The sequence below is a fragment of the Coenobita brevimanus genome, chromosome 100 (genome assembly GCF_032717465.1).
Source record: "Coenobita brevimanus isolate Jiangsu-jjx chromosome 100, ASM3271746v2, whole genome shotgun sequence".
Taxonomy (NCBI): domain Eukaryota; kingdom Metazoa; phylum Arthropoda; class Malacostraca; order Decapoda; family Coenobitidae; genus Coenobita; species Coenobita brevimanus.
In genome coordinates this window covers 58,942,279-58,967,388 of record NC_137053.1, presented here as the reverse complement: position 1 = coordinate 58,967,388, position 25,110 = coordinate 58,942,279, and the positions used below count along the sequence as shown (strand labels likewise).

The window sequence follows — 25,110 nt, the reverse complement described above, 5'->3', positions numbered from 1 at the left end:
GACGTCCTGATAAATTTAGTGAGAGAGTGACGTGCTATTTATGATGCTAAAAAGTGGAACAATGATTTTGGTGCATTCACAACGATAAACATATTATGTCTATTTTTTTACTCTATTCAGTCATAAATGACGGATGTCTATTTTTTTACTGTATTCACAGCCATAAATAAAGGATGTCTATTTTCTTAATATATTCACAACCAGAAACAAAGAATTTATACTTATTTTTACTCTATGCACAACCAGAAATAAAAGATATGTTTTCTTAATGAATTCTGTATTCATAACCAGAAATAAAAGATGTCTTTTATACTGCATGAAACACTACTTCTCCCAACTTTCAGACTTTTTAACAGTTCACTTCTTACCTAAGGTAAATGGCAATCCTTTCTTCAACTCCAACTGCACGTCGGTAATTAGTATTCTGTTTTCTTATGTTGGGTGCAGTCAACTCCACTAGCATTTTAAACTGTTCAGTGGTCATCCTAAAATAATCATAAAACTTGTCTGAATTATTTATCAAATCTGGGAACAAGTGTCCGAAACTCCCAAAATCAGGTCTTTTTGCATTAATTTCATGCACCCATATTCTTCTTGGACGCCTACGCCTACGCCGCCTCAGCCACAGCAACACCTCTATTTCAGCAAGAGCGTCTACGTCCATCCTCGTTCAAGTCAGCCTTTGCACTACTCCCTGTTGATTCTGACAGTTTGATTCTGTCGGTATGAACGGCGCTGATTCAAAATGAATCGAATCAAATGATTCTCCGTGAATTGAATCGAATCGAATCATTTGATGTGAATGCAGCCTAATCCTTTGCACTATGAGTCATGACTGTTTAACACTGCACATTCTGTTCTTGATTGCACCATGGCAATTTTAACCGCCAGTTCACACTCTGTACGTAAACTTTGCACTCGGAATTCTAATTTCTTCACACTGCACAACACTAATTTCCCATGTGGTCTAGTGGCGAGGTATTGCAGTTTATTCACTGTTTATTCACAAAAAAAGGAGCATGTGTGGCATCCATTGAATGAGCGTCGTCAGGATAGTAGTTAGATGGTAACTGGGGAGGGATGGGGGAAGGCGGGAGGCAAGTTCCAAGCGTAAACACAGCTGTTCGATGCTGCTCGCCAACTTCAAAGTACGGTTGAAAAAAATGTCGGATTATTTTTTTTCTATGTTTTTTGGCCATTTTTGGGTTCAAAGGCTCGGGCCCAAAACGTCCGGTAAGTGGGTGTCCGGATAGTACAGGGATTACTGTGTGTGTGTATATATATATATATATATATATATATATTTGTTTCTAAAAGCTCCAACATGCTTGCATGCGTTGGCCTTGGTTACCTAATGGAGGCTCTCCATGCTGCATGATCCATTACAGCCTCCCTGTTCAGTCTCTTAACCCTGAGGTCACACTTAATGACCTCATCCCATGTCTTTCTCTGTCTACCCCTCATAACCCCAACCGCAATATTAACACTTATCACCTTCCTCACCCAATTATCATCCCCCATCCTCTCCACATGTCCAAACCATCTCAATCTACCTCTCCTCATCACAACACCAATACACTCCAGTCCCATCCTACCTCTCCACTCTTCCATCGTAAACCCAGCCCCTCCAGATCTTGCACGTAGGGACGCACTACACATCCACCTAATCACTGTCATTTCTGTACATTTGAGCTGGCGAATATCGTCCTTCTTTACTGCCCAGGTCTCACTACCATAGAGCATTACACTCCTAACACATTCTGCATACAAAGACCCCTTAGCACATAGGGAGAGTCCCCTCAATGTCAGGAGAGGAAAGAGCTCCCTGAACTTCTTCCAACCACTTCTCACCCTAGCCACAGAGCTAGCTCCAGCCCCACCTCCAGCACATAATATGTCTTCCAAATAACAAAACTCTTCCACATACTCAAGTGATTCACCAGCAAGTTCAATCCTTTCATGCCTGACAATCTCCACCTGCTCTTCCTGACATGCTGCACACATAAAATCAGCATTATCTTGCAGTCTGCCTCTGATACCACCACATCTCTTGCACACCCATTTATCACAAACACCGCACAAGATGGAATTACTTCCCACGCCCTTGTGGCAAACTGCACACAGCTACTCTCCCTCATCTTTGACAGTACCGCCACCAACCCTAGATATCATCACTTTTGTTTTATCTGCATTTACCCTTAAGCCCTCGCGCCCCATACCATCTCTCCACTTCCTAAACCTTTCCTCCGCCTCCCTTTTGTTCTCTGCAATCAACATCAAATCATCAGCATACAACATCTCCCACGGGAGTCCGTTTCTAAAGTCATGTGAGAGGGCTTCAAGTACCATGATAAACAACATGGGACTCAAGACTGACCCCTGATGCACACCAACATTCACGGAAAACTCATCACTCAAATCTCCATTCACTCTTATCTGGGTGCGAGCACCCTCATACATAGCCATAGCCATAACCATATACTGTATATGTATATATATATATATATATACTGTATATACATACATTCGGTATACATATATACATATATATGTCATCTCTCGGAGCCTCTGTGGTACAGTGTGCGTTTTGCATGCTTGTGGACGAGGGCTCGCCTCCCACCAGAGTTGTAATAACTTTGGGAATTGTTCACTGAGCCACTTGCTACTTTGGCGGACATAAGGGGTGCTGTGGTTGAACCAGTGTCGCATACTAGTATGCTTACACCCAATCGGCTTGCGTGGGCCGATTACACTTGGTTCACAGACCACACACACATCCAAAGCCACTACAACACTACAATTACACTTACAGGCGCTTCTCACCCAACATACAGGCTCTACCAGACAGTCTACACCTCTAGGTAGAGATACATTGGCTGTATCGTCCCTGCTTCGGTAAGGATAGGCTGGTCCTGCAGTGGACCTCAACGGCTGCTGCTGCTGCTGATGATGATGTCATCTCTCATCTCATCACCCATTTGAGTGTCCACTGCAGGACCAGCCTATCCCGACCGAAGAGGGGACGATACAACCAATGTATCTCTACCAAGTGGCTTAGGCTGTCTAGTTGAGATTGTATGTAGGGTGAGAAGTGCTCGTAAGTGTACTGTAATTGTAGTGTTTGAGTGGCCTTGGATGTGTGTGTAGTCTGTGAACCAAGTGTAATCAGCCCACGCAAGTCGATTGGGTGAAAGCATACTCTACAGTATGCGACACTGGTTCAACCACAGCACCCCTTGTGTCCGCCAATGCAGTACGTGGCCTGAAGAACGCTCCCAAAGTTTATTACCCTGGCGGGGCGCAAACCCTCATTCTTCAGTGTACGAAAACGCACACTTTACCACTGTACCACAGAGGCTCCATATATAACATATAAAATTGTAACATTTGCAGATCAATAATGTGCTGTTAACCCATACTGCACTGGGGAGGAGGGCAGGGGTAAAAAGTGATACCCCCTATGCCGGCCGATTTTGGATTTTTTTTAATGGCTAAATAGGCTTAATGCATCAACATAAGATCCCTGGCACTAATAAAAGCAATCACCAAAGTCAGGTAGTTTGTTGAATCGGGTCAGGTTGGCGCACTCTACTTCTGAAATATTCGAGGTTACTGAGAAAGTAGAGCAGCTGTGAGCTTGTGAACTGATTTTGGATTTATTTCCTGGCTAAATGAACTTAATACATCAATATAAGATCCCTGGCACTAATAAAAATAATCACTAAAGCCAGAGAGTTGGCTGAATCGAGTAGCTTGTGAACCAATTTTGGATTTTTTGTGTGGGTAAATGGGCTTAATACATCAATATAAGATCTCTGGCACTAATAAAAGTAATCATCAAAGCCTGAAAGTAGGTTGAATCGAGTCAGGTTGGTGCCACTCGACCTCTGAAATCTTCATTGTTACTGAGACAGCAGAGCGGCTGTGAGCCTATGAAGATTCACTCGTCTCCCACGCTCCTACATCAATGTTGTAAGCAAAGCGGAGAAATCTCTGAAATTGGCGAGATATGTTATTACCTTCCATTTTACTTCACATTTGCGCAAGACATACATCTATGTCACCGGCATTTTTTAATGGGACACAGATCTACATCACTAGCATGGTATGGGTTAACAACAGTTTAGTTGTCAGAGAAAATGGTACAGTACAGTTTATGAAATATGAGTGGAAAAAGTTTCCTTATTTTGAAGGCTACAAATGGCAATCTCAAGTCTTCTCTTCTCTTCCCTCAGAAGGTCTGCCTCATGAGTCAGAAATTAAAGGTGGTCTTGGCAACTGGAAGGTGACATCAACATAGAAGACCACCTCAATTTCAGACAGCATGGTGAGGAGGTGAGGTCATCTTGAGCTCTGGAAACTATCTTGTGAGAAAAGTCTACCATAATGTCACTCCAAAGAGATTCATCTCCACTGGGAATGAACTCTGTTACAAGAAATTCTGGCTAAACAGAAGCAAATGAGCACGAGCAAGGACAGACAGTGAGAGAAGCATTAGCCTCTGACCTCCCTAACAAAGGCATATGAACTGCCCTTTTTTTTTTTTTTTTTAATACTCTATCTGGAAGAAATACCAGAGTGCACTTGTAGTAATGAAGCTCAGAATTAAACATATGCAGAAAAACATTCACAGCAACTGGAGAAACAGAATGACCAGAAAAAAGGAAAAAAAGTAATGTGTGTACAAACAAAATGAAAACAATATCTAAACTAACCCTGGCCAATAAGCTTCCTAAAATCATTCTTATTGGAGTACAGTACTGCATATATATATATATATATATATATATATATATATATATATATATATATATATATATATAACAATATATCTATAAACAGTTCCTCAACAATGGTCACTATGGTTGTACAAAGTTTAGTTCAAGAAGATAGTAAAGCCAATTCAGTTGGCTGACATTACAATGCCACTTGGAGACAAAGCATCATTTGCCCAGAAGATTATGCCAAGAGATGCTGGTAGCACTGGTGATGTGCACCATTGTCAGCATCACCATTCCACAGGAAATAAAAACTGGATGTCAAAGGAGTTTCATGAGGCTGTTACTGTATATAATTCAGTAATAAAAAAAACAATAACAGCCCTGTCGTGCTGGGGAACTGATGCTAGATAACTGCTACCCAAAACACTTAGGGAACAATGATTACCCTAAGTCTCTTGTGACACTACAAAATTTAAAAAACTCCAACCATATCTACAACAGTAAACTGTATGTGTTGCCTGACAATCATCCCAGTTTGTGCTCTTGTCACCAAATCAGACATTAATAATTATCACCATCATCATCACTCCAACGAATCTGTTTTCTTTTTCTCAACAGTTTCCAGCAACTGCTGGAAAGTAATTAGCTGGTTTCTGTGTATAACTTAGGATTCATTTCAAAGACCAATTGCTGTACCAAGGCTGACTGCAATAAGGGGATGCCTTTAAGAAGAAGCATGTCATTAACTGACTGACTGACTGATCATCCCAACTCTAATTTTTACCTAAATGTTGGAGTGAGGTAGGATCCAGAAACCAAAACAAACAAAACGCACAAAAGCAGAACTATGAAACAGCATCCCAGGTGTAAAAATGTCAAAAAAATTAAAATATTTCTGACCTCACTATCTCAAAGGAGTAACCAACAGCCTCCTTCAATGCACCAGATGTCATACTGGTCTCCACATCTTTCCAACCCCTTGAATCTGGTGATGTATCTTCCAGTTTATTCTGGCCATATCCAGAAAATATTACTCTACTAGGAAGAAACTATTAGAACTGCATAGGTCAATACGGCCTCATTGCCTCTTTCACTATGAAGTTTAATATTGCCCTCTGGAGATGGCATGAATAAACTATGAAGGAGGTTACTATTACTGAACTCAATACAATAATGTAAGGTACTTCTTGTAAGTTGGCAGGGCTACAGTCTTGCTATAATTAAGAAAAGTACAAATTCCCTTGATAAGTTGTTCCCATACAAAATAAAGCATCCATCACCTCACACACATCAGGGACCAGGTCCAATGTATAGACCCATGCCAGTACAGGAACTACAACTAAATACAATGCTACTTTGTAGTTATCATACCCAAGTCTCCATTTCTTATCACCCAAACAGGCAACCTTACACACAGGCACACACACACAAGCACTGGATCACTGTGCAGTTATAAAAAATCTGTACTTCAGTTACTAAAGAATATTACAATAAACATATTGGTATAGATATACTTTGCTAAATTAAAAAAAAATACAAATCTTTTTAAATAAATAATTCCACAACTGGATAACACTATACATTATTAAAAATACCACAATCACTTATCCACTTAATACAATATTTAGTTATGTATCTAGCTTAGAAATAGTGTGTAACGGGGGTGCTCGCCACCCACTCACTTGATGTAATGCTGCTCTCAGGTGCCTGCCCTTTCCTCTCTTCCTTCTTTCCATCCTTCCTCTTCTGTTTTTCTTTCTTTCATTCTTTCCTCTTCCTTCTGTCAATGAGTGACTCTACACTGAGTAACAAGCCAAATGGTTTCCTGTACACCAGGAAACCATTTACTATGCTGAGTGGTAACCATATAACCAAATTATGATGCCTAGCGGTTTAATGGGCAATTAAGGTGCTCCAATCGGATTGAGCCGGTGCAGGTTTATATCCAAAGGGTGACTGGGGTTTATTGCTCATGTAATGCCACTCAGGGATGAGTGAGGCTGGTCGCTCTCATCTTAAATGTCAGGACCAACTTGTCTAGTCCCAGGCTCCTACGCTTCTCATGGGGCAAAACCAGATTAGATGATGAATGAAAGAAAGAAATCTAGCTTAGAAATAAATAAAAGGTACAAAATATACAGTATCCATGAAAGATTTAACCAGGAAAGGCATTCTTTCATGATATGCCTTCAACTAAAGATGCAGATCCCATGCCTGCAAAGCATTCAGGTACAAGTGAAAGATTTATGACCATGACGATCAGTGATATTAAAAATGTATAGTGTCATTAACTAACTTGCTCCAAAGAGAGTGGCATAAAAAATGAGTATTAATGATTTCCCATTACTGACACAAGTACTTAAAGGAAAAAAAAAGTGGGGGGAGGGGGGAAGAAAACTTTTAAAAGCATCATGTGAAGTATTAAATACTCCATCAGTTCGACTTCTGCAGTAAAGGATGTACGTTTCCAATGCAAGTTACTGAAGTTTTGAACTGATTTGTTCTGCCCTTTAACAGACACCACCTAGTTTAACAATATGACATGGGGTATGCACAAAGCCAATAACTAGTCTCCAACTTACTTTATCTACTATGATCCATCTTCTCTTGATAACACTATCTATTGTACTATTTTTTTTCCTCTCTCCACCATACACCTGTCACTTCAATTTCAAAAACCCCTCTGAGAGCAAAAAAAAAACCATCAAGGAATTTTTCACCTATGATTTTATCACTCCAGAAGTCGGTCACTCTTTTAACAAGAATACAGCACTCACAGAACACAAACCCCTGCCAATGCCTACACCAGACAACTCATAACCACCAAAATTTAATAACTCTTCTTTGGCCCATGACACACACACATCAACCAAATTTCACTGAAATGTATCAATAACTTTCTGAGATACCTTGTGCACATACAAAAAACAAACAAACAAATGAACAAACAGGGGTGAGTATTTAACCTCTTCCAACTCCACTGGCAGAGGTAAACATCGATAACACTGCCAATTTACTTACAATGTCCATAACATCGACATAAACAACACCTAAATCTTAACTTTATGACCTCTTCTCTTACACATGTCCCTAGGCTAACTCCTACACCCTGCATATGATTGTCAGAAGCAACACACTGCTTCACACCAAATGATCAACCAATCACCCAGGCTGTAAAGTTATTCATATGATTATTCTTCCTTACAGCATCTTCTTCTTGATTTCACACTTCATTTTACCAAATCCTGCTAGTATGGCCTTCACCACCAAAAATTCTGAAGCCTTCATTCCAATTATCCTGTTACATGGAAACCATGGTTTCTAGGCTATTATTTTCTACTTGCTTCTCTTTATTTTTTCAATCAACCATCTTCCTCTTCCCTCTCACTAATGGGTATAGTCTGATCATCTCTTGTACCATACTGCTGTTTACCCATGCCACTATCAGCCACACAATAATATTTAAATGTACAAAGTGCTTCACAAAAAACAATTGTACAGACACTTTTGATACCCATGAATAAATTTCATAAATATATTATCTGCTGCCAGCCTAGCATTATGTGCCAATAACTTGCTGAAGAACTGCAACACTATACAGTACTCAAAATTTCACATGAAAATTGACTCCATTTGTAACTTTGTGAACTGTTCCCTCGTCCCCCCTCTCTTTCTCTCTCTCTCTCTCGTGTGTGTGTGTGTGTGTGTGTGTGTGTGGAGTGGGGGGCCACTGATTTAACATAATTGCATTTATCACGAGAAAAAAAGTATTCTTGGTTATTACTCTTACACTAACATCTGAAGAGCTACTGTAAATAACTGGTTCCACACTAATATATTGCTTACAAAATTAAATCTCCATATGTGTGAGGAAAATGGGTCAAGGTGGTGAGTGACACTGACACTGGAGATACCCAATACCTTTCACTATGAGGCTAATACAACAATATAAGAAGAAGATAAGTGTACCACAGTTTAGATCAACACCTTTACTACAATGATAACCTATTTCAGTTTATATTTACAAACCATAGACATACTTTCAGCTTAGGAAAATCTCATAGTGATGGTGTTGGAAAAGCCTCTTTCAAACTGATACTGTATATTGCAAAGTGGTGACAATAATGAAATGCACAAAAGCCATCACAGAGAAGGGGTTGAAAGTGTGGTAAAACACAGGAGGGTGAGTGTAGTACTGTTTATAAAGGCTCCAACATGCCTGAATGGGAATATCTGCCAACACAATTTTGATTATTTGCAAAAGTACTCATACTAGTAAAACATACTTTTTCATAACACTATTAATAATTCACGATATTAAACATTTTGCCAACTCTGGTTTTCGTCACCTAATTCAGGCAAATCCAGGACATATTAATATATTAACTTTTTATTGTGTATACCGTAGTTGGTCGTGTATGAATAACACCAACAATACTGCAAAATAAAATACTAGTACTCAAAGTCTACCAATACAAGGAAAAGGTATATACATATATATACAGTGCTCGTCAGAAGTATCAAGCGCCCTGCGTCCCTCCTACGAAACAAACCTTTCAACATTGAAAAAACATATCAATAATGCATTTTATTTACCTTTAGTGCTTCGTAGGGTATCCTTTACGCTTCTTCACGGACCTGAGACGTCTTGGAAGTGAAAGGGCGAGGTTCCTGAGGTGCTGGAGGGGTATTTTGTCCCAGGAGTCACGAATGGCGGCTTCCAGCTTAGGCAGAGAGCTCACGTCCTTCCCTTGGAGATTCTGCTTTACGAGGTACCAGAGGTTTTCTGTCGGGTTGAGGTCTGGGCTATTTCCAGGCCAGTCTTTCATGAATGATACCTCACAGTCATGAAGCCAATTGGTGACCGATTTGGCCTTATGAGCAGGTGCACCGTCCTGCTGAAACACTCATGCACCTGTGAGCTCGAAGGACTCTGGTAAATGATCACACAGAAGCTCCAGATAAACGTCCTGATTCACTCTGCAGTTCTTGGGAAGCACAACAAGCTTCCCCAAACCTTTACCAGAAAAACAACCACATACCATGGGTGAATCAGGATGTTTAACTGTGCTTTCCACATAATGTGGGTCAAGCGGGTCACTACCTTTGCGCCGGTACACACGTGCTCCTCGATTATAGGTAACACTAAACGTTGCCTCATCAGACCACAACACTGACAACCATTGTTCCTCATACCAGTTAAGGTATTTGTTAGCAAAGGCAAGCCTACAAAGTCGCTGGTAACGTGTGAGAAGAGGCTTTCTCACAGGCCTGTGACTTGTGTAACCAAGTTCATGGACCCCTCGAGACACTGTGCACACAGAAACCTCACCAAACACTTCCAGGTTGCTCTCCTTTATTTTCCTTGCACTCACACGAGAATTAGACTCCACTGCACGTTTCAAAACATTAACAGACCTCGGGGAAGTTTTCCTGGGCCTACCAGACCGCAGTTTCTTTGTGGGAACGTCACCAATGTTTTCCACTCAAAAACAGGCGCACCATCTACGCACTGTCGATCGAGCCATGCCAACCAATTCACTAATTTCCTTCGTTTGGTGGTCTGCCTCCTTTAGAGCAATGATCTGGGATATGATTTTACTTGATAGTTCACGGGTAGGTACCATAACAAAGTGGCGAAAGCCAAAACACTGCTGGACACTCGGTAAAAAATGGCGCAAAAAGAGGAGGAGACGCAGCGGAGTTCCTCCCTCATGCAGCCCGTAGGCAACTGAGGCGAGAACCAACCAGTGCGTAGGAAGGCCTCAGGCTACTGTGACGTCATGCAGCGCCGCAAACATCTGGCTCAATTTTTACTACCAAAAATGGGTGATTCTTTTTTGGCCATAAGTATTGCGCACTCAGCCATAGGCTCTCGATACTTCTGACGAGCACTGTATATACTGCATATGTATATATATACAGTATATATATATATATAGTAATCCCTCCACTATCTGATGTAACAGAGCCAAAGGCATGTCCGGAAAGTGGGCCCCAGCCTTCTGGACTTGTACTTATGGACCCTAACCTAGCCTGACTCAGAAAAACACCTATACAACTCCCTACTGGACATGCATATTACCTATTTAAGACCCTTTTCACACCAATAATGGACATAAAGCAAGAAATAAAGGAAAAGGAACCAAAGAATGAGGAATTAGAAGTGACTGTACCTCAGCCAGGGTACTTACAGCACGTCTGTGGCTGCCTTCTTTAAGGCTTTGCAGTGAAAATGCTCTTGAAGCACGTACAGTAATCCAGTGTTGTGCTGCACTGAATTCTCTGCACTGTGAGTTATAATTATCTGACACTGCACATTGTTCTTAACTGCACCATGCCAGTTTCAACCGCCAATTTGCACTCCACAGTTAATTCTTTGCACTCTAAATTTTAATTTCTTAACACTGCACAACACTGAAAATTCCCATGTGGTCTAGTGGCGAGGTATTGCAGTTTATTCACTGTCTATTCACAAAAAACAAGCACATACGGCATCCACCACGATAACCATCTACTAGCGATCGAAGTTAGGCTGTAACTGTTGGGAGTGTTGGTGACAGGGAAGCAGAGTTGCCAGATCACAACGGTCACATTACCAAACTCCTCAATTTTCATTTCCAAATTTAACTTTTCATAACCAAATTTGTAAACCTAGCATTTATTCTTCACTAATTATATATACAAGTGGAAATACATGTAGCCTAATCACTCTCCTTATAATTAACGGCATGTTGATTATTTTCACGCTATGTAGGCATGCAAATTAATCAGAGAGAGCAAGCAATCCACCATCTCCATCCTGTGTATCCTCATACATGTGAAAAATCTGTTTGGTAATGCATTATTCTGATTCATTACCAAACGAATTTTTCATTACCAAATTGGCCCACATTTGGTAATGAAAAATGCCAGATGGCAACCCTGACAGGGTAGGGGGGAGGAGGGAGGAAGGAAAGGGTTAAGGGGCCGTGGTGTAAGCAGCTGTTCGGCACTGCGCAGCAATTTCAAATTACAGGTGGGAAAAAATTCGGATTTTGGGGCGATTTTTTTTTCTTTTTTTGGTCAATTTTGAGTTCTGAAGGTCCAGGCCCACAATGTCCAGTAAGTGGGGCGTCCGGATAGTACAGGGATTACTGTATTCAGTGAGTCCTCGAAATATGAAAGGGATAGGGACCAAAAAAAACTTTTGTAATCTGAAATTTCGTATATCGGAAAGATTTTCCCCATTGAAATATACATATAAAGGGGGGGATGTGTTCCTGGACCCCACTGGACTCCCCACTAAAAACTTTACCCCTCCTATTTAGAAGTATGCAATACACGTATACAGTACTATACTATTGTACAGACATAAAAAAAATAAAACATACAACTAATTACTGTAGTATTTGTTCACTGTACAGTTAAATACAGACCTGTGTTGCAGCTGGAGATTTATGTCGTTGATATGGTGCTAAGTCCATGCGAAAGCTGCAGGTCCTCGTAGCTTGGCAGGCGGCTGAAGATGTAGAGAAGGAGGTGGCCATCTTCTTGTACATTTCCTTTTTCTTCATCACAGTCCCAACAGTTGATGGTGCAAGGCCTAAAGCTCGCCCAATCTCCGTGACTCCCTGCCCCTCCTTGTGGTGTCTTATTATTTCCAATTTCCTCTCAAGAGTGAGAGTACGATGCTGTTTCTTCTTTGCACCTAGTTCCCCAGATGCTGGAGATGATGCAGGGCGCTTGGGAGGCATGGTGAAAATACGAAAAGGTGAAGAACAGCAAAAAACAGCATAATGACAGCGAAGCTGAGAGGAGAGGACGGACGTCACTCGACTGGGAAGTGCGCAAAAATGTGTTTACCAGAGAGGGGTTAGTTTGTTTTCTCACCGCAAGCGAGCACGGCGCTGTGCAGTGCGCCCATTTTGAATTTTTTGTATTTCCTCTCATATCGTTTTTCGTACCAAGACATACTTCCGTGTTGTGGAATTTGTCCTACATTTTATCGCTTTCGTACCATCGGAAATTCGTACTTCGAGTTTTCGTATTTCAAGGACTCATTGTACATATATATATATATATATATATATATTATATATATATATATATATATATATATATATATATATATATATTTATATATATACAGTAAGGTCCCGGGTTACGTCAGTATCGACTTACGTCAATTCAAGGTTACGACAGTCGGTCCGTGAGTGGAAATTTTAAAATATAAGAAAATAAAGAAAAAATACGTAAAGAGTGGGTTTTGAAGTGTTGCTAAGTACCGCGAGATGTCTCTGGCGTTTCCCGCCTCACTCTTGACTACCAACAATCGATCTCAGTCTCACTGCTACCACCGCCTGATACAGTGATACCGTCATTTTCTTGTGTTTTTCGCCATCCTGATTCCAAGATGCCTAAGAGACAGCTTCCTGGTGACCATAACGACTCCAAGAAACGCAAGACCATCACATTACGTGAAAAAAGTCGATATTATTAAGCGTAATGAGAAAGGAGAAAAGGCATCAGCAATCGGGCGTGCGCTTGGGATGAGCCGTACTACCGTAGCTACCATCCTCAAAGACAAGGAACGTATCTTGACTCACGTTAAAGGTGCAACTCCCATGCAATCAACTGTGATTACCAAGCAAAGATCGGGACTCTTGATTGAGATGGAACGGATGCTAATGCTGTGGATTGAGGACAATAATCAACGGTGCATGCCTCTGAGTGAACAGTTAATCTGTGAAAAAGCACGCACACTCTACCAAGACCTTAAGAAAGAAAAAAGTGAGGAAAGTGAGACCAACGAGACATTTGTGGCATCAAAAGGTTGGTTTACTCGTTTCAGGGCTCGAGCAAACCTAACCAGCAAAAGAATTTTCGGAGAAGCAGCCAGTGCAGATGACGATGCAGCAAAAACATTCGTTAAAGAGTTGGAGGAGTTGATTGAGAAGGAAGGCTACATTCCAGAACTTATATTTAATGTTGATGAAACGGGACTAAACTGGAAACGAATGCCTAACAGAACCTATATTGCTAAAGAAGAAAAAACCATGCCAGGTCACAAAGCATCCAAAGAGCGCCTAACGCTACTTTTGGGGGGAAACTGTGCAGGCGATTTCAAGCTCAAACCGCTACTCGTGTACCACTCCGAAAATCCAAGAGCTCTTAAGGGGATCCTTAAAGCTAGCCTACCAGTTCATTGGAAAAGTAATTTAAAGGCTTGGGTGACTAGTGCAATTTTCATTGACTGGTTTTCAAAGTGTTTCGTGCCAGAGGTTGAACGGTATTGTGCTATGAAGAATCTGCCATTCAAAGCTCTTCTCATTATTGATAATGCTCCTGGTCATCCTTCGAGCCTGACAGAGTTGCACCCTAATGTAAAAGTTGTGTTTATGCCACCAAACACAACATCAATCCTACAACCCATGGACCAAGGTGTAATAAGAGCTTTCAAGGCTTACTACCTGAGAAAAACATTCAGACAGGCAATACGAGCAACAGAAAATGGTAAAGTAACACTCAAAGAATTCTGGAAAGATTTCAACATCTATAAGGCAGTTAAAAATATTGGAGAATGTTGGGCTGAAGTGACTGAGACAAATATGCACGGAGTGTGGAAAAAAGTGTGCCCTAACCTCGTAAATGACTTTAAAGGATTTGATGAAGACAGTATAAACGAAGTCAAGCGCAACTGTGTGAAAATTGGAAACGATTTAAATCTGGACATAGACGAGAGTGATGTACATGAACTTGTTGATTCACATGATCAAGAGCTGAGTAATGAAGACTTGCTATACCTAGGAAAGCAAATGGAAAATGATGAAAAAAGTGATGAGGCAGAACCGCTAAGACAGTTTAAGATTAAGGAAATGGCAAATGCTTTCGACTTCCTAGAAAAAGCAATGGCTGCATTTGAAGATCAGGACCCAAATGCAGAGAGGTTTGCCAAAGGGTACAGGGGAATTGAGGATGCAGTGTCCTGTTATCGTCAAATCTATGACGAAAAGAAATATGCCGCCAAGCAGTCTTCAATTCTCCAGTTTTTCAAGCGAACTGAACACCGAGCCACAACTTCACCACCAGTTGCTACCTCATCCTCATCGTCAACCCCTGACTCCCTATCTTCAGCCCCTGACTCCCCTGCTTCAGCCCCGGACTCCCCTGCTTCAGCCCTGGACTCCCCCTGCTCCGGTCCCTGACTCCCCTGATGCAGTGCCTTCCACATCGCAACCCCAGTAACGAGTCAAGTTGATGTCAGAAGGTATGTAGTGACACATAGTATGCATCTTTTATTACAGTACCATACAGTAATCGGTCATTTTATCACTGAAATAATTTTGCTGTCCGAGTGAGAAAAAAAAAAAGCCATCAAACTTGATGTTAGAAATGCTTACATTATCGTGCTGGTAATGATGTTATTTCATATTTTACGGCAGTAATTTACAGTAAACTTTATTGTATGATGAAGTATGAAAAGTGCTTGAATATAGAAATAAAATGTGTGTTGGCAGTGTGCACGTGTGTAAGGACGGGAGAGTGAGGGAGCGGCAGCCAGACTCAGTTGTGGGTGAGGCAGTGGTGGCGTAACTCTGCTGCCATGACGATGAGAAGTGCTGTTACCGCAGCGAGTGCGGTACTGTGACGAAGACTCTTAGCTAGTACAACTTATATTTTATTCAATAAATATCATCAGTTCAAAAGACTATGTTTCTTATACATACCTGTTATAAGATTATTACATGTATAGTATGCAATGTATGGTTGAAAAATCTGTAAGATGCATTGCGGTAAGCATAATCATACGACGTACAGTATAAAACTCGAGTTACGTTCAAAATCGGCTTACGTCATGTCTCAGGAACGGAACTCTGACGTAACCCGGGACCTTACTGTATATATATATATATATATATATATATATACACATACATACATATATACACACACATATATATATATATATACAGTAATCCCCGTAATATCTGGCCGCACAATTTCTAGACATACCCACTTACCGGACATTTTCGTCCCGGGATCCAGTATTCCCAAAATGGTCCAAAAACCGCAAAAAATTAGAAAAAAATCCAACCTTTTCCCACCCATAATTTGTACTTAGCACGCGCGGTGCGGGCCAGCTGTGTTTTGGTGCGTCGTTCCACCGCCGTCCGCTAGAGCGCTCCTGCATCCTCCCCACTTACTGCGCGTCTCTCGTTGTGTGTGCACGCTTGTCGTCATGGCCGCCCACGTACTCACTTTTGTGGTGGTGCCTTATCTGCCGCAGGCTCTCCTGCTGCTCTCGTGCCTCCTCTTCGTGTGTGTGATGATGGCCCTGCCGCCTGAGAAAAGGAAGAGAGTGGTTTTGACCCTGGAGAAGAAGAGGGAGACACTGGACGAGGTGGATGTGGGATGGTCTTCCTCACGCATCCTTCGTGAATTCAACCTGGCCCGACCTACTTTCTTTGATATCATGAGATCCCAAGACAAACTCATGCAGTGCACGGCTGACTTCTCATCGAAAAGCAAACGCAACGGGGAGAGGAAGGTGATGTTTACTCCCAAGTATGCAGAAGTCGACCGCTCCACGTTGATTTGGTATCGACAGCAACGTGCTGCTGGTGTGATGATGCGTGGCACGGAGCTGAAGGCTGCTGCTGAGAAGTTTGCAAGGCTTCACGACACCCTAGCCTTCAAGGCATCCGAAGGTTGGCTCTTCGCTTTCAAGTTACAGCATGGCCTTACCAACCGTAAGTCTCATGGCGAAGTTTTGGCCGCCAACGAGGATGGAGTAGACGAGTTTCGGCACAAGGTGAAGTGCTTGATTGACAGGGAGGGCCTCACTCTCGATCAAGTCTACAAAGCTGATGAAACTGGTTTATTCTATCGCTCTTTGCCTACGAAGGCTCTAGCCAAGGAGACGGAGAAGCGTGTACCTGGCCACAAGCTCTGCATGCAATGGATATCTGCTTTGTGTTGTGCCAACGCTAACAGCATGCATCGGCTTAAGCCCGTTATTGTTGGCTGTGCAAAGCAGCCTCGGTGTCTTCGTGGGGTGATGTATGTCCTTCCTGTTGTCTGGTACCATTCCTTGAAGGCATGGTTCACTGCCCACATCATCAAAGACTGGTTCCCCTGCCATTTCACAAAGGAGGTCATCCATTACCAGACGGAGAAACTGGAAATCCCATGTGACCAGGTAAAGGCCCTCCTTCTCCTCGACAATGCACCTGCCCACCCGTGCGACAAGGACTTGGTGGCTGAGATTGGCCGCATTAGGTGCATGTTTCTGCCACCTAATACTAATGCTCTCATCCAACCAATGGACCAAGGAGTGATCGTGGCAACGAAGAGGCTGTACCGACAGAAGTTCCTGGACGAGGTGATGGTTGTTCTCGAGGACGAGGACGAGCGCAGGGAGCGATGGGACACGCAAGGCCAGCGGACTTTGAAAAACCTTCGCCGCTACATCGTCTCCCATCTACAACTGGGTCAGTGCATGGAAGGAAGTCCCAATCAAGACTCTAGAAAATGGTTGGTCTCATCTGCTTCTCGGAACAGATGTGGAGCACGATTTCCTAGGTTTTGACGTGGATGACTTCCATGCATGTGTACGTGCGCATGGGGACAATATTGATGTAGACGAAGTGCGTGAGTGGTTGGATGACAACGAGGGCGATCCTGGGTATCAGACCATGTCTGATATCGAGATCGCATCTTCAGTTGCAGGTGTCAGTACCCAGCTCGAAGATTCCGATGAGGACGGCAACGATGATGCGGACTCCTCTCAGCGTGACACTACTCCAGCCATCTCCAAGCTGAGCGCACTCCGGGAACACCTAGAGTTCCTTCTGGACTACCTGGAGCACCCGGACTGCGACAGGGAGATGGGGCCTTTGGGACTTGCGGAGGAAGTGAGCGCTTTCAGGCAGCACATCATTAATTGTCAAAATCGTCATTCCTTGCGTCAATCAACCATTGACAGCTTTTTCAGGCCCGTGATCCCCGCTGTGCCCAGCCCCGGCTCCACTCCATTGCCTCCCCAAGACAGGCCCTCATGCTCCGAGCCACAGCCTAGCACATCAGGCACAGTGGAGTCGCTACTCGATGTGAGTTTGCGCCTCTCTTCAGAGTCGTCTGCAGTGGGTACTTCATCACCACGACCCAGCGACACACCCCTAGGTCACCTGCAAGAGCTACTCTCAGACTCTGATAGTGATTAAACGCCTAGAACTTCGCCACTAGACCACACGGGAATTTACAGTGTTGTGCAGTAAAAAAAAAAAAAAACAGTGCATAGTGTTAAGAAATTAGAATTCTGAGTGAAAAGACAGAGATTTAATTGACTTTCAATGTAATGTAAATTAACTAGAGTGCATTTTGTTTAGAAAATGGTTTCATGAGTGGAAAGACTTTAAGTGCAGAGTGCACTTATTTCATTAAGGTACAATGGAGCGCAAGACATGAGTGCGCAGTGTTAAGAGAATGGAATTCTGAGTGCAAATGACGAAGTTCAGTGCAAGACTTCATGAACAGTGTACTGCAAGTGCTTCAGGAACTCATTCTTACTGTCAGAGTCTGAGAGGAGGCGGGTTATTCATCGAGATGGCCAGGGACTTGCTGTAAGTACCCAGAATGTTTCATATTGTACTGTATTTTCCATACTGAACTTACCTCTAACACCTCATTTCACTCTTTTATGTCCCTTATTGGTGTGAATAGGGTCTTAGGTACTATGTATGTGTAGTAGGGTGTTTTTCTGAGTTAGGCTAGGTTAGGGTCCATTACTACCAGTCCAGGAGCCAGGGACTTGTTGTAAGTACCCAGAAAGTTTAATATTGTATAAACTCACCTCTAAAACCTCATTTTATGGTTCTTTTGCATTTATTTCAGTCTTTTATATCCCTTATTGGTGTGATTTGGGTCTTAACCCTTTAACCGCGGGCATTGTTTTGGCCTGACTGTCCTCTCCCGCGGGGGTTTCAGCCAAATGTAAACAAACCTTTAAACCTTAATAACTCTGCACAGAATAAAGCTAGAGAAAAAAATAAGGTACCATTAGAAAGTACTAACCTTCAGCTTTCCATTGATGTAGGTTTCATGACTCTGTTGACTTTCACAGGACGGGCAGTGCCGTTAGAAGTGAGGGGTGTAAAATCACTATTTTTCGCTCACACACCATTACCTTCGCTCATACACCATTACCAAATGCCAACCTCATTCTGATAATAATACTATAAACATATATGAACACTGCACATACGATAAACACCCACTCTGTGTTCACTGAGGCAGGTAAAAGGCACTGTAATTGCCCGCACTTCACTGCCATATCAGCGGTGTTGTAATCACTATTTTTCGCTCACACACCATTACCAAATGCCAACCTCATTCTGATAATAATACTATAAACATATATGAACACTGCACATACGATAAACACCCACTCTGTGTTCACTAAGGCAGGTAAAAGGCACTGTAATTGCCTGCACTTCACTATCACATCAGCAGTGTTGTCACTCACACAGCTGGACAGATACTGATGCGTGTTTGGTCCCGGGTGGGGTGGGGGGCCCAGGGGGTGGGAGGTGGGGCCCCAGGGGGGGGAAGAGGGAGGTGGAGGTCGGCTGGAGTGAAAGAACTTAATAGCTACTCTCCCTTGAAACAATTGGCGCACGGAAAAAACGCGGGGTATTCAAAATATTCACAAACATTCGAGAATGACACCCGTGGTTTGGTCCAGTTTTTGCAGTGTCATTCTGGAATGACACCCGCGGTTAAAGGGTTAAATAGGTGCAATGCATGTCCAGAGGGAGTTGTATAGGTGTTTTTCTGAGTTAGGGTCCATAAGTACAAGTCCAGGAGGCTGAGGCCCACTATCCGGACAGGACCACTTTTCGGACGTGCCTTTGGCTCTATTACATTAGATATGCCAACGGCCATACCACGTTGAGTACACCGCTTCCCGTCCGATCAGCGAAGTTAAGCAACGTTGGGTCTGGTTAGTACTTGGATGGGTGGCCGTCTGGGAACACCAGATGCTGTTGGCATTACGTTCTCCCTACGTGTCAAGTGGGGTTGGTGGAGGATTAGTGCCCCTCCCTGTAAAAACAATTAACTCTAAGCCCTTGGCCACCCCGTTTGGAATACATAGCGTCTGGCAATGAATGAATGAACATTGGATATTGGGGGGATTACTGTATATATATATATATATATATATATGCACAGGTCGTCCTCCCCCCCACTTACAAATGGGTTACATTTCGAGAAACTGCTCATAAGAAAATGCATTTAATACACCTACCCACCCAAACTTCATAGCCCAGCCAAGCCTACCAAGCCTTTTAAACATGCTAAGAGCACTTACATTAGCCTACAGTTGAGCAAAATCATTAACACAAAGCCTATTTTATTATTAAGTGTTGAATATCTCACACAAATCCATGAAATTTATTGAACATTTTACTAAAAGTACGAATTCATAAGCGCGAAAATTTGTAAGTTGACCGTTCATTAAGTGCGGGAGGAATGGCTTGGTGGATGAGTTTGGGAGTGTGTGTAAGAAATGGAATCTAGGTGAATGTAAGGAAGAGTAAAATTATGGTCTTTGAGTGAAATGAAGTCAGTGAAGGTACAGTGAGGTTAGATGATGAGGTAGAGAGTTTGCCTGCAGTCCTAACGGACCCGGGTTCAAATCCTGCTGGGGCAGGGAACAGTTTAAGGATTTGAATTTCATAAAATCAGACTTTACTCACCTACCAGAAGACCCGTTGACATGTTGTAAAAATACCCCCGCTAATAACAATACACCAGTCCTGTATGAGACAGCCCTAGCATGTATTCAGAATGGACAGTGGGTGTTAGCGCCAAAGTGGTGACATGTAGAGGTGTGAGGTACGTAGGAAGACTACTGGGCCTTGAAAGCAGGCTGTGAAGCCTATGCCCAGAGTCAGTTACATAAATATATATACAGTATATATATATATATATATATATATATATATATATATATATATATATATATATATATACACACACACACACACACACACACACACACAATATATATAGACAGACAGATAGAGAGACAGAGGAAGTAGTTCATACAGGGAGGGTGGAAAGGTTACAAGAGGTTGGAAAAAATGCAGAATAAAAGAGAGAGGTGGAGGAGTGACTGGGTAAATGTGGACTGGAGAAGATGGGGGATGTGGAAGGTGTGTGCAAGATATTCACAGAAGAAATTTGTGCAGCATGTGAGGTGGTGTGTGGGTTGAGGAGAAGACAAAAGGAGGTGCAGGGAATAGCAGAGTGGAATGAAGAAGTGAGACAGGCTGTAGCACAAAAGAAGAAAGCATATAGTGGGTGGATAACAAACAGGGGTGTGGAAGAAGATGAGAGATGGAAAAGAGTTAATATGCAGAGAGGAAGAGAGAGGCGAAAAGATTAGCAGGAGAGAGTAAGAAGAGAGTGGATGAGGAATTTGGAAGGAATCTGAGAGCTGAGTGGAGGGAATGTAAAAAAAAAAAAAAAAAACTGTTCTGGAAAGAGGTAAAGGGAGTTAGAGAGGGTGTCAAAGAAGTTAGTCAGGGAGTGAAAGATAAAAATGGTAGATTACTGGTGGACAAGGGAGAAAAAGTGAGCAGATGGAGAGAATATTTTAAGGAACTGTTGAACATAGAGAATGAAAGTAATGCAAGTATAAGTGGTTGGGGAATGGCTGGGAGAAGGAGGGATGTGAAATGAGTGGAAGAAATCAGTAGGATCGAAGTTTTGGAAGCAACAAAGTCAAAACGGGGAGAGTCCCACGAACTGATGGGGTGTGCAGTGAAATGCTGAAGCATGGGGGAGATTAAGTAGTAGAATGGATGTGGAAGATGTGCAGACTGGCCTAGGAGCAAGGCAGAGTCCCAGAGGATTGGAAGTCAGGTATAATTATTCTCCTGTACAAAGGAAATGGGGAAAAAGAAGTGTGTGGTAATCACAGGGGCATTTGTCTTCTTAGTGTAATAGGAGAAATAAATGACAGGATACTTATTGACAGAGGTAGGGAAATAACTGAGGAATTAGTTGGAGAAGAAGGTGGTGGTTTTAGGAAGGGAAGAGGTTGTGTAGATCAGATATTCATTCTTAGATCTTTCGTGGAAAAGTTTCTAGAGAAGGGAAAGAAGTAGTATGCAGCCTTCACGGATCTGGAGAAAGCATATGACAGGCTAGACAGATAAGGATTGTGTAAAGTATTAAGAATATATGGGGTAGATGGGAAGCTGCTGAATGTCGTGAAGAGTATGTATGAGGGGGCTAAGGCTGCTGGGCGTGAGGATAGTGAACTGAGTGAATTTTTCTTTTTGTTGGTTGGACTGAAACAGGGATGTGTCTTGTCCCCATAACTGTTCAATCTGTATATGGATAGGGTTATAAAAGAGACACAAGGTAGGGCAGTGGATGCTGAAGCAGCCCTAATGAGAATGGGCAGTGTTTGGAAACTCCCTGTACTGTTGTTTGCAGATGATACTCTGTTGTTATGTGAAGATGAAGGGGAGCTGCATGGCTTGGTGGATGAGTTTGGGTGAATGTGTAAGAAACGGAATCTAAAGGTGAATGTAGGGAAGAGTAAAGTTATCGTCTTTGAGAGAAATGAAGTCAGTGAATGTACAGTGAGGTCGGATGATGAGGAAATGGAAAATGTGAGTGCATTTAAGTACTTGGGTAGTATGATGAGTAAGGATGGAAGTTTGGAGGGTGAAGAGCTTGAGAAGGTACATCAAGGAAGAAAGGCTGCTAGTTCCTTGAAAGCAAGGATAAGAAACAGGGAAGTGAGCATGGAAGTGAAAAGTTACTGCATGAGAGTATTATGATAATAAACTTTAATGTATGAAAGTGAAGCTAGGACCTTGTTGGAGGGACAGAAGTCTAGAGTGAGAGAAGTGGAAATCAGTTATCTGAGAGGAGCATGTGAGGTTACAAGAAGAGACAGACTGACAAATGAGGAAGTGAAGGAGCATTGTGGTGTAGATGTGGATGTGATAGGAAGCATTAAGAGGAACACACTGAGGTGGTTTGGCCATGTGGAGAGGATGGAGAGTAAGAGACTGATGAGGAGAGTGTATGTGAGTGAGGTGGAATAGGGGGCAGAGGGAGGGGGAGGCCAAGGATGAGATGGAGGGATGGAGTGGAGAGGTATATGAGACAGGGGGGGGGGGGCAGTGAAACAGTGGGGGACAGAGCGACATGGAGGCAATTTGTTTGTGGCCACCTCTTACGGGATTGAGGCGTCTGGTAATAGATAAAGATACATACATACATATATATGTACAGTGGAGTCTTTTATCCGAAAATCATGGGACTTTCAAAGTTTTGTTTAATTGATTTTTTTCAGATAAAAGATACTGTAATATTATGTAGGATACTAAGGAACAGTATTGTACTCACCCATCACCCATATCTGGTGACGTCTAGCCCACCACCTCCACCAGCACCTCAAAAGCCACTCAACCATCACCAAAACACTTAATAAACTGTAATTACGCATGTAACTGCACTTTTGTAACTGTAATAGACCCTGTCAACTTAAATCAATCTTCACTCAAATAAATTTAAACAAACCTTCACCAAAACAATTACGTAATTCACTGTAAGCAATTCGAACAAATAAAATCTTAAACCTAATTATTTTTTCAAAATTTTTGTTTCCTTATTCAATCATTTCCACATCATCCAAATCTTCCGAGGTGGTGGATGCAGGTGGGAGTGGGCAACTTGCTCTAGTGACTAGCGGAGCAACTGTAAACTAACGCCAGTGGCACAAAACAAGCCCGCCATGTTTGAATTTTCGGATAGATCTCAGATTTTTGCGGTTAATCGAAATGAGAACTTTTTAGTAAAAATGTGGTTAATGGCATATTACGGTTAAAAGAATTTCGGATAAAAGACACTCCACTGTATACACACATATACTGTATATATATATATATATATATATATATATACAGTATATATATTGTATATATATAAGTAATCCCTCCAATATCCGACGTAACAGGGCCATAGGCAGGTCCGGATAGTGGTCCTGTCCGGATATTGGGCCCCAGCTTATGGACTTGTACTTATGGACCCTAACTCACAGAAACACCTATACAACTCCCTCTGGACATGCATAGCACCTATTTAAGACCCAAATTACGCCAATAAGGCACATAAATGACTGAAATAAATGCAAAAGAAGCATAAAATGAGGGTTTAGAGGTAGGTTCATACAATATTAAACATTCTGGTTACTGGCTCCTGGACTGGTACTAATGGACCCTAACCTAGCCTAACTCAGAAAAACACCTTCCTACTGCACATGCATAGCTCCCAACACCCTATTCACACCAATAAAGACACTAAAGAGTGAAATGAGGTGTTTGAGGTAAGTATAGTATGGAAAAAAGTACAGTATGAAACATTCTGCCTACTTACAGCAAGTCCATGGCCATCTCGATGAATAACTGCCTCCTCTCGGACTCTGATAGTAAGAAGGATTTCTTGAAGCACTTCCAGTACACTGTTCTTGAAGTCTTGCACTGAACTTAGTCAATCGCACTCAGAAGTCAGTTCTCTTCACAGTGCGCACTCTTGTCTAACTTATGCTCCATTGTAACTTACTAAGTGTTGCACTCTGCACTTTAACTTTTCCCACTCTTCTAACCATTTTCTAAAGCAAAAACAAACAAGTCTATTTACGTTAAATTTTGTTCCAAATTAGTCTTTTCACTCACACCTGTAAATCCTTAACACAACACGCTGTTTTTTCACTGCACAACACTGTAAATTCCTGTGTGGTCTTGTGGAGAAATTCTTGCTGTTTAATCACGGTCAGAGTCCAAGAGTATCACTCGCAGGTGACCTAGGGGTGCGTCGCTGAGTTGTGGTGATGGCATACCCACTGCAGACGACTCTGAAGAAAGACGCAAACTCACGTTGAGCGGTGACTCCACCGTGGCTGATGTGTTAGGCTGTGGCTCAGAGCATGAAGGCCTGTCTTGGGGAGGCAACGGAGTGGAGCCAGGGCTGGGCACAGCGGGGGTCACGGGCCTGAAAAAACTGTCAATGGTTGATTGATGCAAGGACCGACAATTCTGACGATTGATGATGCGCTGCCTGAAAGCACGCACTTCCTCCACAAGTCCCAAGGGCCCCATCTCCCTGTCGCAGTCCGGGTGTTCCAGGTAGTCAAGAACGAACTCTAGATGTTCCCAGAGTGTGCTCAGCTTGGGGATGGCTGGAGTAGTGTCATGCTGAGAGGAGTCCGCATCATCGTCGCCGTCCTCATCGGAATCTTCAAGCTCGGTACTGACACCTGCAACTGAAGACGCGATCTTGATATCAGACAATGTCTGATACCCAGAATCGCCCTCGTCGTCAT

General features: G+C 42.5%; 1 protein-coding gene and 1 non-coding gene across 2 annotated transcripts in view; one reads left to right on the top strand and one right to left on the bottom strand.

Annotated features, from left to right (window-relative positions):
* Positions 1-25,110, bottom strand: part of LOC145414667 (uncharacterized) — a 118,163-nt gene that overhangs the window by 65,748 nt on the left and 27,305 nt on the right. The gene's annotated exons all lie outside the window — the stretch shown is intronic.
* On the top strand, positions 19,635-19,753 carry LOC145414776 (5S ribosomal RNA). Its single transcript, XR_013899931.1, has one exon. It is a non-coding gene; the product is annotated as a 5S ribosomal RNA (ribosomal RNA).